General features: G+C 38.2%; 1 protein-coding gene across 2 annotated transcripts in view; it reads left to right on the plus strand.

Annotated features, from left to right (window-relative positions):
- Positions 1 to 292: 292 nt before the first annotated feature.
- Positions 293 to 12,357, plus strand: part of LOC135712735 (uncharacterized) — a 70,472-nt gene continuing 58,407 nt past the window's right edge. Inside the window, exon 1 of one of the 2 annotated variants that reach the window (XM_065235776.1) lies at positions 293 to 366. The gene's annotated coding sequence lies outside the window, so the exon portion shown is untranslated. Of the gene's footprint in view, positions 367 to 925; positions 968 to 12,357 lie in introns of those variants that run through there. The other variant, XM_065235777.1, reaches the window with a different exon arrangement.

The raw sequence follows: 12,357 nt of genomic DNA on the forward strand, positions 1-12,357 counted from the left end.
TTCGCACCTTGCGGTCTGCTCCACCAGCCGCCAGCTGATATGCTCCGCTACGTTACCGACCGCTCTCGTTGTCGATCCCAGCCGAATGAAAGTTTACCAGCCGTTGGCCGATCACGCGATTTCAGTTTCTGCACAATTGTGCTTCGAAACGGACGTACCGCCATACTATCCAAACTTACCCCCGCGAGTGCAGTGTGCTCGGTTCGAATCGAAATTATCGTGCTCGTCGTTATCGCCGTCGTGCAGCGCAGTGAAACGTTGTGAATCTCGTGAATTATTTGCTGTCAGTGTCTCAGTGATTCCTCGGTGTGATGTTGTAAAGGCAAAAATGAGGCACCGTTGATCCATGAGTTCTAGCATTTTATGGTGATTATCTGGAAGGTTTTGAGCGCTACGAAAATTTTACGAGTATGGAAGTGGCAACCATTTCGATGCGGATCCAAATTTGGAGTGAAACAAATTTCTTATCAGGGCCTGTGCGCTGGGGGCGGTTCCGTTATGTGGTAGCCTTAGCTGGAATGTGAAGAGAAAAACAAAATCATGCCATGTCTTTGTAGGCGAATGCGAACGGCTTATGGTTGGACGAATTCGATTACGAGAAAGTGAAATTTTCTTTGCCTTTCGGGTGTGCGGGACCACGCGAAAGGAAGAAGTGCCGCCTTCGAGCGACGGTGGTGAACATGAGGTGCATGGAATGAAAATAATTGCTACGTGAGCGTTGGAAGTTTTTAAAAATCTGAAAAGAAGTTTTCTGATCAATCACTGTGATGCAAACATGCTGCGAAGAATGTTGGAAAGGAAAACGCCAAAACACATGACTCTCTGTGTTGTTGCGAATCCGGATGAAGAAGTAAATCGAGTGATAACAGACAATCAATGCCTTTTGATTGAAATTCATGATGCGATTGGATCCAACTAACTCATCGATTGATATCTGGGTGAAAAGTGTGGCCGAATGTGCATTCGAGTGTGTTGCAACTATTTATTTACGTATACCGTCTTATGTTTACACTATACCCAGCCATTGTTTTCGCTTTTATGCCTCGCTTTATGCCGGCCTTCGTCTGATGATCGCTGAGGATCAATCAGGCCACAGCGGAGGCCTACAGTACATCAATACACCACAGTATACTGTGTGAAAAACTTGCGTTAATTGTTTGCTGTCTGGGGAGTATCGATCGAATGAAATAGGGTACCGAAGTTATATACCAATTGTGAAGGTTGTGTTTCTAGAATGTGCTACAGAAAAACCGTCAAGTAAATTGATGGATGGGGTCAAGTGTGGCAAACAATACTTGAAACGATCGTAGCGGTTTTTACTTCAACCGATTACAATTGATATATAGGGGAAAAGGCTCTAATGTTGGCTTATGGATCTAAGATTGGGCCCATCGCTAAAAATTGTCTTTTTATCAATTTTATCTAGATGAACGCGTCATCAGGGTAAATTATATTTACACAAGTCTGTTTTAGATACTGACTTAGTAGAGGGCTGTTGATTTAATTATGTTGGAAATTGAATAGGTTGATAAGTTTATATTTCAATTATATTGGTAAGATCGGATGGTATTTTTTAATCCTTTTCTATCTTGATTGATGATTGTTCTAGTGGATTCAGCTAGCGGCTAGGGAAAATGGCTTGAAAAAGGTTTTTATTGTTGCCAAATAGCTTTTATTGTAGCTTAAATACGGGTTTCTAATGGTTCTCAATACGTTCGTCATACAACCTTTTTGCAGTAAATCAATCTTGAAGGGCTTCGAAAATATACCCTTCAGAATCTTCTCCAGGATGGGCAAACTAGACAGATTCTAGTCTTAATGAGGTTTGGGTGGATGCATCAATGGCAAAGTAGCCTTCACCAGGGTTTTATGAATGTTGTTTTATAGAAGCTTTGTATTACTTCATAAAACTTAAAATGTTACTTGGGACGTATACCGTCGTTAAGTTTTACCCTGATCAAATCCCGTATTCTTATTCCCAGATTATTTTAGAACTAATATGTTATTTTCATTTGCGTGAGCAGCTACACAAGTATGTAAATAAGGAGAGAAACCTGTTCAACTTTGTTGTTCCAATGAACATGTACACACCAAAAAATTATGAATTTTAATGGTGATGTAAATATTCATGCATGCTAAAATTGAACCATGTAAACTTCCTTTTCACGTAAACTAACAACTTGCAAGAAATATTGCTTGCAAAGATGGATGGTTGCATACAATATTTAGATTATTTCATTAAATGACTCATAAATTTACACAATCTGTAATGTGAATTTGTATGATATGTGACGCTCCATTTATGTGCATCATAGTGACAGAAATTTACACTACTTTTTCGAACTGTGTAGTTACGGCTCTGAAGCCGATTGAACCACCAGCACAAATTAAAGCGATACAAATTGACATATTGAAAACAAAATTAATTATTTAACAACGCGAGTAACTCTGAGTTACTCAAGATTTGCTCAAACATTACTCATGATTGAACGCTGCCTTGCCCCTAGACACTGCTTCTTGTGTGTGTGTGTGTATTCAATCTAACTCCCACTGGCCGGCAGTGGTATTATGGAAGAAATTTGCTTACAACAATCCTTGATGTTATAATTTGAAGCAAGTTTAATCCGGGAGTTAGAAAGCGATAGCTCTACTGCAGATTCAGCAATCCATTTCAGAATGCGTGGTAATTCACGTCCATTCCGAGGTAACTTTCACATACAATAAGCCCCACATGTAAACACTATCGTTATCATATGAATAATGGTACTGCAAACACACTTCCAGATATCGAAATGTGATGTTTCGAAATCTGGCGCGTATTTAGTAATATATGGAAATATGCATTTATGATTGATTATAAATCAGATGGATCTCACCAAATTCTGCCTCCAAAAAAGGACCGATTTGTTCACTCGCGGTAATCGAAAAAAATCTTCCGCGTTGTTTTTACAACCCAACACAACATTTTGAATCACATTCGAAGTTTTTCATTTGCACCGAATTTTTGCTTGACACCTCATTCGCGTGCAACCTCCGGAAGGCAGAACGCCAACACCAACAAAGAAAAAAATACCCGGTAAAACTCTTCTTGGGAGGGAGGCAAAGCACCAAAAACAAACCAGGGTTACTTCCACTCACTAGCTATAAAAAATATGTTTGTCGGAATTATGACATCTTGAGATGGTATAGTGATAATTAGTACTTGTAAGTTACAAGATGAAGACGTGAAGTATGTGCTTGACACAAAAAACCTATCAATTTTGCTTACAGTGCGTCACAATCAGCGATTTTACGACTCGTGAGTGCTCACTCTGAGTGGCTCTCACGAATCATAAGATCGCTTATTGTGACGCTCTGAAAGTAAAATTGATAGGTTTTCTGAGTCAAACACATACTTTAAACTCTCTTCTCGTTACTTACATGTACAACATATCATTATATCATCTAACGATTGCATAATTCCGAAAAATAGGTTTTTATAGCAAGTGAGTGGACGCAACCCTGAAACAAACGAAATGAAAAACCAACCGACGCGACACCACAGCAACACAGCTTCTTGAAACAAATTCTTGTCCCTGATTTTTCACGTTAATTACAATATCACTAAAAAAAACTTCTTAAGACGTGATAGATCTTAATTTACCCTTATCCACACGCGAAAACTAATATTTGTTTGATTTGATACAATTAAACAAATATGCGAAAAACAGATGAAATCAGCGCCAGCGAAAACAAAACCAACCGTTCGCGGGCAGAGCCTACTGCGTTTCAAGTTGCCCCTAGACACTGCTTCTTGACCCCAAACTCGGCCTACGGATTCTAAATTCGCTTAACGCATTAAAACGCCATTGAATCGCCATTGAATTCACTTTGGCCTATCGGAAGAAGATAAAAAATGATTCGTTCGGAGCAGGGTTACTTCCACTCACTTGCTATTAAAAAATGTTTTTCAGAATTATGAAATCATGAGATGGTATAGTGATAATTAGTACTTGTAAGTTACAAGATGAGCATGTGAAGTATGTGTTTGACACATAAAATATGTCAATATTGCTTTCAGTGCGTCACAATCAGCAATTCTACGACTCGTGAGCGTTCACTCAGAGTGAGCACTCACGAGTCGTAAAATTGCTGATTGTGACGCTCTGAAAGCAAAATTGGCATGTTTTATGAGTCAAACACATACTTTAAACCCTCGTCTCATTACTTACGAGTACAGCATATCATTATATCATCTAATGATTGCATAATTCCGAAAAATATGTTTTTATAGCAAGTGAGTGGAAGCAACCCTGGTTCGGAGTGCTTCTTTTGTTTTTGAGAATAATGAGTGCAATGTAATGTCTACTCGATAGGCCCAAAATAGGCGATTAGGCCGAAGTAGTTCTCTACCCTACTTACTTTTTTTTAAACAAAAGCTATTTTGAAAAGGCACAACATTAGAACTAACAATTGATAAAAGCGAGCAAAAAGCGAAATCCGCGAGCAAAGCATTTCGGACGGCGCGGAAGCATCGTAGTCTAACCTGCATAACCTGTCATCTTTCCCAGTTATTGTCCAGGGGGCAGAACGTCAAAACCAAATTCGTAAAAAGACACGGCAAACGTTGCTTCCGGGAGTCTTGAGAATTGCATTGGAATTTGGTTCAGCACTAGGTTCATCATAATCTTAGATGTATTCTGAAAATTTCCTTAGAATTCCATTTCCAGGGAGTTCCTTCATAGCTGTACGCAGATTTTGATAGAAAATTTGATAGAGGCTCGAAAAAATAGGGTCTTATTTATGCTAAGCATGAAAATTCTGGAATTTTATATTGGATATCGAAACGTTTTTTTTTTTGCGTGTACGCTTTTTATGAAATTTCTGCACGGGAAACAATATTTGAAACATTTTAAATCGTTTTCTGTGCAAAGATTACATAAAAAGGCCGAATCAATTTTATTTATTTATTTTATGCTATTTGGCGTGGAACTGGTCAGACGTCAGTTCGATCAGAAGTGATGTTTTCGTGCTACAATTAATTGAAAAATGTCAAAGACGCCATTTTGACAAAAACAAAATACAAGATCCAAAATGCCTACATTTCAAGCTGAACATTGCATTAGGTCCTAAGTAACATTGATCGATTCTCTTCGTCGACTCTTTTCTCTTTCGTTAATAACTTGAGCACATAACCGTTTCTTATTGTGTGTGTGATATTAGTTGCTAGATGAAAGTTTGTTTTATCGATCTATGCGCTGAAAATAACCGAGAATGTCTTTACATGGCCGTGGGGATACAAAGAGAAAGTCGACGAAGAGAATCTGTCAATGTTACTTAGGACCTAATGCAATGTTCAGCTTGATTTTAGCAAAAATATGGTAAATTATGCTGTATTTCATGCAACTCGGAGAAAGTCGAGTTTTATCGATTCGTCCTTTGGCATGGAAACCCACTCTACCCCGCTTATCTCCTAACTATGGATTCGGAAAACCCAGCAAGGTGGCATCCCTATCTTGTTTGCCTTGCCTTGAAAAGAGCTAACATCGCTGCGGGCCCGCGAATTGTGGGCCCCTTTGACAGCTCATAATTTGTAAACAAATAGAAGATTCAATCCAGAATTTCAAAAAAGGCGTGACTGATATTATGGATATTCTTAAAATTTTTGCTTACATTTTGTGAAAAATAAACTTAGGACTCATAAAATATTATTTTCTGATTTTCTACCACGAAGTCAACCATTTATATGGCATAAAAGGGAAAATAATTTCATTTGATAAAAATAAGACAATTCAGTCACGCCATTTTTGCAGTTCACACTGGAATTGTGACGTTTCAGATGTTGGTTTCAATAACATGGCGGCATGCCACCCAGCTGGGAAAACCCCTTACTTGCGATAAAAATAAATGACTAACGCGACGTTACACCAACACAGCTACTCGAACCAACTTCTTGCTTCATAATGTTTTACAATTATTTACAATATTCGTTAAATTGTTATTGGTACTTCAGGGAAAAAAAATCGACGCAATTGACAACCACACCATGCTATTAAAGCTGATAATCCGAAAAGTACACGGAAAACATACGAAATGAGTGAATGTGAAATGGGCAAAGCCTACTGCGGGCGCTCGAAGTAATGAGCAAAGATTATGCTACACCGAAATTTGATCGGAAAAACTATGACCACACTGTTTTTAAAGATATCCTCCGCCCTCCTCCGAAAAGTGTGTATTGCTTGCAACCAATTAGCGCAATCAATATCGCATTTCCGACAATCACCTCACGCAAGCTAATTGAAGTAGCTTCCAGTTTATTTTGCTTTTGTTTTTGCTCATCTCAGTACGAATTAGCTTTGGTTTTCCCAAACATACTTTGGCATCATCAGTTAAAGATGTGAGATGTGATTGAAACTTCCAAAAGTGAGAAAAAATGACAGATTAGTTATGTTGCATAACCCGTAAAGGTAATGCGTGTGTCCGTGTGTGTATGTATTTGATTTACTAACTTAATATTCCGTAAAACGAGCGGCTCAACAACAAGGGAAATCAACGCGACGGGGAAGATATGTTCCAACTTTTACGTAAAACGATTCCGCTACAGAGAGGAACCGTTGTTTGCGGATGGTGTTTAACCGGTATTCTTTTTTCCTGGGATCCTTGATACCTGGGTTTTGGTAATAAAGATACCATTTGCGGTTAGTATCCTTCCTACCAAAGATCAGGAAAGCTAGGAATTGGGAAAAAGAAATATCGGCGAAAACTCCATCCGCAAATAACGGTACTTTTCTGTATATTTACGACAGTACACACTTTACACACTTTACTTGCGTGGTATTTTTTGTTGTTATTTATCTTTTGTTAGGAAATTTCCACGCCACGCTTTTCGCCGACGACGGCGACGCGACGGTACAGCAGGCCGCGTCGATAGGAAGAACCGCACATGTCGGCGACGACTTTTCCTTTTTTGTTTTGTTTTTGAGCTTCGTTCCGCCCAAGCATTATGTGAAAAGCGACGGTGCATGTAACTGCATTGAAAATTAGGCTAAGGAGTTGGATAATTGTAACGGCTGTAAATGCAAATGATTGATGTTTTATATTTTCATTGATAAACTTGATTGTCGATGTATGAATGTGTTTATTATGTGTTTTCCGTCTTTCCTGTGCTTTTTTTTACTGGGTAACATTTTGCCTTATTTGATTGACATACTTTTATCTTCACAAGTCTGCGCCAAAATGAAAAACAGCACGCGTGTTTGCAATTGCACATTGCATAAATAGCCATTTTACTTATAAAAGGGTGAAACAGGCTACGATTGTTCGCATTGATCGCAATCGATCAGTGTGGTAAACTGCTGTTAGAGCCTAATACCAACGATAACATAAAGCAAAAAGATTAATGTCTACTTATTTTCTCATATATTTCATGGGAGACAGCAATTATTACTGCCATGTAATAATGCTCATATTAGATTTGAGTATAAAATAATTATCGTGTCAGAATGCAAAGAGAAAAAAAGAAGAAGAGCGATTGTAAACAAATCGAACGTCATCAAACAGTTTGATTTTGGAAAGCCTTTAGCTTTCCATTCATTCGTGTATTCGAAGGATGGCGCCACCGTGTCTATGTTCAATCACAGCAGAAGTTGTTGGGATTTTTTGAGGCGATAAAATCTCTGGTCATGTCTTACCTGGGAAGGGAAGTAAAGCCGACGGTTAGGAGACGAACCAGCCCAGGGCTGAAATTCTCCTTAATAAAAATATAAAAAAAATTATAAAGCCGACGGTCACGGCCCATAAAACAACATTCATAAAACCCTAGTCAAGACAGCTTTGCCATTGCTCCACCAAAACCCCATTAAGACTAGAATATGTCTAGTTGGCCCATCCTGGAGAGGGTCCTGAAGGGTATATTTTAAAAATTCTTCAAGATTGATTTACTGCAAAATGGTTGTATGACGAACGCAATTAGAACCATTTCAAAATCGCAATTGAGCTACAATAAAAGCTATTTGACAACAATAAATGCTTACGTCACGTGACGACTTGAGTGTGAAACAATCGATAGAACTGTTTCCGAACATCGAAGGTACGTGAGCAAATAAACGATCATTTTTTTGCCAGTGGTGGCGGGGGGAGATACCTCTCTCCATCCCTCCCTAACAGGGGAGTTTGATAAAGGAGATCATCAACGCGATTCGTGCCTTCCTCAAAATTGACCTTTACTAGCTTTATACTCTCTATATACAATTTTCACACTGCCGTACTCTAACGGAACTATCAACTCTATACTTTTATGTCCTCCTCTATCGCATAAAATGACCACTATTAGTCTGAAATTTGACGTTAAGCATTTATTTATTGTCGTCAATCAGATGTAGACCATTTTTTACAAGTAACAAGTCATGTATTAAAATTATGAATAAAATTAAAGTACTGCTTTAATCTGGTTTTTGCTCATTATAAAATCAATAGTTTCACTATGTTTATTGCAATCAGTCATAATTTGATTTAGTGGACCAAATTTGGCATAATTTGTGCGATAGTGATTTGTAGTAAATATATTTCGAGTTCGCAGTTGTCGAGAAGGTATGTAAACATTAAGCTCTGATAGCAGTTCTACTGAGTCAATCCGATGCGATACTATAGCGTTCAGAAACGAAACCATTGCAAATTCACGACGCGCTTTCAATGTTTGAATGTTGATGAGCATGCAGCGTGCTTCATAAGATGGAAGAGGAAATCTTGTCCAACCTCATTTACGAAGAGCAAATAATAAGAATTGCTTTTGCACTGATTCTAATCGTTCCTCATGCGTGAATGAAATAGGTGACCAAACTATGCTGCAATATTCAAGTATTGATCTTACATATGAAATGTACAGTGATTTTATTGTATACGTGTACACATTTCCAACTATGGAAACAATAAAAACCTTTTTCGAACCATTTTCCTTAGCTAAATCCACTAGAAAAAGCATCAATCAAGATAGAAAACGATTCATAAGTACCATCCGATCTTATCAAAATAATTAAAATAAAATTGCTCGTATAAAAATCCTGTTGGATTTCTCCATCTTAAAAGCGAATCATTTACCAAAATTATTAAAATAATTCTCATTTAATGGCCTAGTTTTAGGTGCCATATTAAATCTTGTTTGAAATGTAAATGAAAACATCGAAAAAACTAAGTCCACCCTAAAAACATCGATTTGACCAATTATTTTTAATTGAGAAAAACAAATTAATTATTCTTCCGATCGATCATCAGCCGATGTATTTTTTTATGATTTTCTTATTTTGATCAATTTCTTATTGCTAAATTGACCAAAATAAAGTTATATCCAAGGAAATATAAATAGGAAATATATTGAAAAAGGAAGATTGTAAAAATCAAACAAATAATTGCAATATGGCGGTAGCAAAACATTTGATTTTCATGGCTTATTTGTGAAAAGTTGTTTTACTTTCATGAAATCCCTAACAAATTCATAATATTTTAAAATGGCTTTTATGAAGTAAACTTACAGGCAGGCTGAAGTGTATTTATCTAAAGTCATTTTGCTTGATCCTAACCCGTTTAGATTTATGGCAGCATTTATGGAGATAAGGTTGCAACAATAATTAAACTTCAATGTTTGTTTGTGTTTCGATAGTTGCGCTGTGTTCCAACTACTACCGTAACTTACCAGCTTTAATTGTTATAATATATATCTAAGTGTGTTTACATTGTTCCTGCCTTGGCAATTCAGTATTTTAAACAGGTTTTCTATACCTGCATGTCAGTATAACAATTGACATCCTAAAACTAAAACTAAAAATCACACTGGACTAGCCTATCGGTCCCAAGTACATCGATGAACGTACCCCATTCTAGCCGAAATTATAGTACCACACTATGTTTGTTTTGATTCGCTATGAAAGTTTGGCAGATAAAATGAGGGGCTCGAAGATTATCCTATGTTTCGAGGGGTGCATCGATTAGCTTGGGATCGTAGAGAGTACCAGAGCTGAGCCAAAAAGTTGAGCACGGACCTTCTGGTCTTAGTACTTGGGACCAATAGGCTAGTCAAGTAGTGAGCCAATTTATAATGGTTAAATTCCACCGGTTTATAGGTAGCTCCATTTACACGCTGAACTTTGTTAGCAGCAGATAGGTGAAGAATTTGAAGCAAGGGAGCTATTTGTACCTATTTGTGCGGGTAGAATTTGGGACCGTTGTTAACAGCAGAGAAATTAGTACCAGGTCGGCAACGTGTCGCTTAGAACGAGATTGTAGGATCGCTTTGCGAGTCTTACATTCCCGAAAATTTGATTTATGGGACACATTTGAATTTCTTAGGATATTCTCTCTCAGGACAGTCGTCCTTTGCGTGAGAGGAATCACCACAGCATGTAGCTGTCATGTAGCAATTTTTTGTTCCATTACCCCATCCCTGGCACTTACGGCACTGAGTGAGGTTTAGGAAATTTCCTCCAGTCTTACTGAAGTGTTCCCACTTCACGCGGGCATGGAGCTTAATCGCCAGGACGGGATTTCCTTTTCATTTTGAATACTTGGAAATCGGAAGTGGTTACCACAATAGGGTGAACCTTTTCCTTCATGGCATTAAGCCGGGAAAGTTTAGTGGAATTTTACCTGGATGATGGATCATTCTCATCATCCGTGAGCATATCAAATTCATTGCTCAAATAAATTTCATCAGAAGGGGGATAAAGAGATTACCCGTTTCTTTTGCGTTTAGGCGCCATGGCGGCAGTAAAACGTTTCTCCAAATCGATTTCCAAGCAGATTACTATAAGAATCCGAAGGATCGAAGAGGAATTTTTTAAATCGATATCCAAGCAGGATTACCTCGGCTAGGGTCCAAACATGGAAGGAAGAGGAATAAGAGTCGAAAAAGGTAGAAAATTTGCAGGTAATATTGAGCACTGAAAAGTTTTTTTTAAATTTGTTGTAGCTTTAGGTAGCAGTAACACTTCCTTCAGCAAAAAGTAAATAGATCCGCACGGCAAGAGAGCACGATGCGGGCTGGATTATTGATTTCTTCGCACTTGGCGACGAGTATATTTTTTCGAAGTTCTAAGCACTGTGCACTTAATTCGATGCTGTTGCACCGCACTGCTCGCCCTTTTGGCGTCAAGAACACCGTCCACGTATTTGTGGTTTTAACACTTCGCGCACTTTTTACGGTTTGTACCGTATTTTACAATGGTGAGTAAAATGTCCTCTCTGGAGACTAATGTTTGGCACGGGACGTCTTGGATTTAAATGCAAAGGTTGATGAACACACGCACACACCGAGCGGATTATATGATGAAACTGATGCCGTCGAAGCTGATGGCCGCGACGCAGCAAATGTTTACCATTGTAGTTCTTCAAGTTTACGTCTATATATTTAATAACCCGTGATAGCAAGTTACAAATTACTACACTATGTTTGTTTTGATTCGCTATCAAAGTTTGACAGATAACATCAGGGGTGTGTGGATTCATGCAGAACATGCAGGGGTGAGTGAAATAGCTTGGGACTGCTTGGGACCGTTGTTCTGGTACTGAGTGAGCCAAAAATAATAATGATTTTCTTCGGGACCCAGTGGTCTTAGAGTTACCTCTATGGTGATAGCATGCGTGGTGGGATTCTCGGTATTTGAAACCCAATGAGAAAAATTGATACCTTTTTTACCTCTATTACACCTACATGGCTGACTGATTGATGGTTATGACAAATAAATATTGAATTCATGTATGAAAGATTTACAGAAATTTCAATACACCACATACTAGAGTGTGTTTGCCTGTCGTTGATAAGCTCATCAACAGCAGTCGTGGACCCGAGGATTAGCAACCAACAACGAAATCAGCACACCCCAGATGGCATGGGATCGAAACTAGAAATTATGCAGATAAAAAATCACAAATAAAATCAGCAGTTGTGTATCGATGTTTTGATTTTACAACAGAAATCGATATTTTGATCTGACAACACAATCGATATTTTAACATTGGTAACGATTGGTAGCAATATTTTGAGAAAGATCTTTATAAACGATTCATGATTAGACTTTTAAGCATCTTTACAATTATTCATGAAATAGTGACGATCGCTATCGATTTTTCTTATGAATGGCTTTGAAGATCGATGTATAGAAAATGAAATAAAATTAACGAAATGGTTTTTTTTTTCCTTTGGTTTGTTTTTTCCGTCGATCTTGTTTTCCGTGCTGAGCACCAATGCTACCGACGTGCCAGGAAGGCAGTTCCCACACCTGGACCCTACCTATCGACCCATCAACTCATGAACCGGGGACCAACGGCTTTACTTCCCATCCGAAGGAAGGCGTGATCAGAGATGTTATGCCTCAGAACATCCCGGCG

Source organism: Ochlerotatus camptorhynchus, unplaced genomic scaffold (genome assembly GCF_037179485.1).
Source record: "Ochlerotatus camptorhynchus isolate MF236.1 unplaced genomic scaffold, CSIRO-AGI_Acam_v1.1 ptg000503l, whole genome shotgun sequence".
In the NCBI taxonomy this organism is placed as follows: Eukaryota; Metazoa; Arthropoda; class Insecta; order Diptera; family Culicidae; genus Ochlerotatus; species Ochlerotatus camptorhynchus.